The sequence below is a fragment of the Simochromis diagramma genome, unplaced genomic scaffold (assembly GCF_900408965.1).
Source record: "Simochromis diagramma unplaced genomic scaffold, fSimDia1.1 OVJJ01000355.1, whole genome shotgun sequence".
Classification (NCBI taxonomy): domain Eukaryota; kingdom Metazoa; phylum Chordata; class Actinopteri; order Cichliformes; family Cichlidae; genus Simochromis; species Simochromis diagramma.
In genome coordinates this window covers 2,829,724-2,834,319 of record NW_024387174.1, presented here as the reverse complement: position 1 = coordinate 2,834,319, position 4,596 = coordinate 2,829,724, and positions in this window count along the sequence as shown.

Sequence of the window (4,596 nt, the reverse complement as noted above, 5' to 3'; positions counted from 1 at the left end):
CAAAAAAGCAACATTAACAACGTAAGAACATTGGACAGAGGATGTCATCTATCAAGCTACCAATGAGGCTCAGTGATCATTTATATCTGTTCCGTATTAAAGAGATCTGTAAAAGGTTGCCAGGTTGAATGGAATTCCTCCAACGTCCCCCTTAATAGGAGTTTAGTAGAATTAAACGGCGTGCCAGCAGTGTCACAAAACATATCACATTATTTTGGGCGGCTGATAGGTCTACAACAACCGGCTTCACTCCAAATAAAGCACAGATTGGGTCTGGCTTAAGTGTTGTTTTTTTTTTTTTTTTTTTAGAATTTTAGACAAGATATGAAAGACATTATTCCAATATGTTGCTATACAGGGACAATTCCAAAACATATGCGCCAGTGAAGAAGGTTGCTGTTTACATCTTTTGCAGGACGAGTTTACATTGGGAAACATTTTTGACAGTTAACTTTGATAAATGGAGTCTATGTAGCACTTTAAACTGTAAGAGTCCATGACGAATACAAACAGAGGAAGAGTGTACATTTTCCTGGGCTTTTGTCCATTGACTGTCTGTGATTCTCGTACCCAGGTCACACTGCCAGGCCTCTCTCAGATAGCCAAGTGTGACAGTTCCATCCAGTTGTGTCAATGCATTGTGAACTTTTGTTATTAGTCCTTTCTTGAGTGGATCAAACTGAAATAAGTTATCTAAGTGTGACCTGTGGTAGGTACCTATTTAAAATAGGACAGAGCCGTAGGCGCACAGTCAGTTAAAAAGAGTTTAATTTTGAATACAAAACAAAAAAGTAACAGTGTAACAGCGGCACCTAAAAACAATTGAAAACTTTACCTTATTAAAAACGATAAAACTGTATGATTGCCCGTGAGACAGGACAAGCGCTGCGGGGAACCGTTTAAAAACAAATCGACATAGCACACAGGTTAAAAAGGGACGGCAACTCACACATGACCCTAAATGGGCAAAACACTATAGAAAAAGGCAAATCTTCATTACCGTCTTCACTCAGGCCCAACGCTGTGCATGCAAAAGCGGTGAGACAAAAAAAGGATTTGTTTTCCCTGCAGCGCCTTCACCGTCTGCGACCATATATATGTGTGTGTATATATATATATATATATATATATATATATATATATATATATATATATATATATAAAAACACCCAGCACGCCCTTGCGGGCGGTTTATCCTTCAAGCTCGGGTCCTCTACCAGAGGCCTGGGAGCTTGAGGGTCCTGCGCAGTATCTTAGCTGTTCCCAGGACTGCGCTCTTCTGGACAGAGATCTCCGATGTTGTTCCCGGGATCTGCTGGAGCCACTCGCCTAGCTTGGGAGTCACCGCACCTAGTGCTCCGATTACCACGGGGACCACCGTTACCTTCACCCTCCACATCCTCTCGAGCTCTTCTCTGAGCCCTTGGTATTTCTCCAGCTTCTCGTGTTCCTTCTTCCTGATGTTGCTGTCATTCGGAACCGCTACATCAATCACTACGGCCGTCTTCTTCTGTTTGTCTACCACCACTATGTCCGGTTGGTTAGCCACCACCATTTTGTCTGTCTGTATCTGGAAGTCCCACAGGATCTTAGCTCGGTCATTCTCCACCACCCTTGGGGGCATCTCCCATTTTGACCTCGGGACTTCCAGGTTCAATTCAATTCAATTCAATTTTATTTATATAGCGCCAAATCACAACAAAAGTCGCCTCAAGGCACTTCATAGATACAGAGAAAAACCCAACAATCATATGACCCCTATGAGCAAGCACTTTGGCGACAGTGGGAAGAAAAAACTCCCTTTTAACAGGAAGAAACTTCCGACAGAACCAGGCTCAGGGAGGGGCGGGGCCATCTGCTGCGACCGGTTGGGGTGAGAGAAGGAAGACAGGATAAAGACATGCTGTGGAAGAGAGACAGAGGTTAATAACATATGATTCAATGCAGAGAGGTCTATTAATACATAGTGAGTGAGAAAGGTGACTGGAAAGGAAAAACTCAATGCATCATGGGAATCCCCAGCAGCCTACGTCTATTGCAGCATAACTAAGGGAGGATTCAGGGTCACCTGGTCCAGCCCTAACTATATGCTTTAGCAAAAAGGAAGGTTTGAAGCTTAATCTTGAAAGTAGAGATAGTGTCTGTCTCCTGAATCCAAACTGGAAGCTGGTTCCACAGAAGAGGGGCCTGAAAACTGAAGGCTCTGCCTCCCATTCTACTTTTAAATACTCTAGGAACAACAAGTAGGCCTGCAGAGCGAGAGCGAAGCACTCTAATAGGGTGATATGGTACTACAAGGTCATTAAGATATGATGGGGCCTGATTATTTAAGACCTTGTATGTGAGGAGCAGGATTTTGAATTCTGGATTTAACAGGAAGCCAAAACAGGAGAAATCTGCTCTCTCTTTCTAGTCCCTGTCAGGACTCTTGCTGCAGCATTTTGGATTAACTGAAGGCTTTTCAGTGAGTTTTTTGGACATCCTGATAATAATGAATTACAGTCGTCCAGCCTGGAAGTAATAAATGCATGAACTAGTTTTTCAGCGTCACTCTGAGACAGGATATTTCTAACTTTAGAGATGTTGCACAAATGGAAGAAAGCAGTCTTACATATTTGTTTAATATGTGCATTGAAGGACATGTCCTGGTCAAAAATGACTCCAAGGTTCCTCACAGTGTTACTGGAGGCCAAGGTAATGCCATCCAGAGTAAGAATCTGCTTAGATACTATATTTCTAAGCTTTTCAGGGCCGAGTACAATAACCTCAGTTTGATCTGAATTAAGAAGCAGAAAGTTAGCGGCCATCCAGGTCTTTATGTCTTTAAAACATTCCTGCAGTTTAACTAATTGGTGTGTGTTATCTGGCTTCATGGACAGATAGAGCTGGGTGTCATCTGCATAGCAGTGTAAATGTATGCTATGTCTTCTAATGATGCTGCCTAAGGGAAGCTTGTATAATGTAAACAGAATTGGTCCTAGCACTGAACCCTGTGGAACTCCATAATTAACCTCAGTGTGTGAAGAGGACTCTCCATTTACATGCACAAACTGGAGTCTATTAGATAGATATGATACAAACCACTGCAGTGCAGTACCTGTAATACCTACAGCATGTTCTAATCGCTCTGTTATGGCCCTGTCCATAATCTGTTTTGGTGGCTGTTGTTGTCTGTGCCTTTAAGTCTTTGCAGGTCCCGGAGTGGATGAGCTGACGGCTGCTGATTGGTCCCTTGGCCATGTGATCTTCTTCAAATCCCTCACCAGCAGTTGTCCCGGGGCAGCCACTGACAGCAGCAGCAGACCTGACCCTGGCCTTCAAAACTTGAGACTTTTGTGCTTGTGATTTGTGCGGCTTCTCTGAGTTTTGTATATAGTGTGTATATTAGCTTTCATTGTACATAGCACATTGTAAATAGCACTGCAACAGAAGGGGTGAGCTGCCGTATTGTTTTTCCTTGCACTGTTTTCTCCTGTTTATTTCAGTTAGGGAGTTAGGTGTAGCGCTTGTCTTTTGTTTGATGTTTGATTTCACATAGGGTTTTAGATAGCACCTCCTCCTGACTTAGCTTGTTTTGTTTGTTATTTTGGCCTTTGTTCACCCTGGAGCTTCATTTTTGCAGTGTAGATAATAAAACACGATTCACTAAGGAATTGGTTTCCCTCTGTGTATGGTTTTGGGGACCAGGGCGGGGCAGTCTTTTCAAACTTATGTTGCGTTCCTGTACCCCTAGACTGGGGCGTAACAGCTCTAATAGGATATTATGGTCGACAGTATCGAACGCTGCACTGAGGTCTAGCAGGACAAGCACAGAGATGAGTCCACTGTCAGAGGCCATAAGAAGATCATTTGTAACCTTCACTAAAGCTGTTTCTGTGCTGTGCTGAGCTCTGAAACCTGACTGAAACTCTTCAAATAAACCATTCCTCTGCAGATGATCTGTTAGCTGTTTGACAACTACTCTTTCGAGGATGTTTGATATGAAAGGAAGGTTGGAGATTGGCCTATAATTAGCTAAGACTGCTGGGTCTAGAGATGGCTTTTTGAGTAAAGGTTTAACTACAGCCAGCTTGAAGGCCTGTGGTACATAGCCGATCATTAGAGATAAGTTGATCATATTTAAGATCGAAGCATTAATTAATGGCAGGACTTCTTTGAGCAGTATTGTAGGAATGGGGTCTAAAAGACACGTTGATGGTTTGGAGGAAGTAATTATTGAAGTTAACTCAGAAAGATCAATTGGAGAAAAAGAGTCTAACTTAACATCAATGGTACTAAGAGTAGCTGTAGATAATATTACATCTGTGGGATGATTACTGGTAATTTTTTCTCTAATGATAAAAATTTTATTTGTGAAGAAGTTCATGAAGTCATTACTAGTTAACGTTAAAGGGATTGTTGGCTCAACAGAGCTCTGACTGTTTGTCAGCCTGGCTACAGTGCTGAAGAGAAACCTGGGGTTGTTCTTATTTTCTTCAATCAGTGATGAATAGTAAGATGTTCTGGCTTTGCGGAGGGCTTTCTTATAAAGCAGCAAACTATTTCTCCAGGCTAAATGATGATCCTCTAAATTTGTGACACGCAATTTCCTCTCCA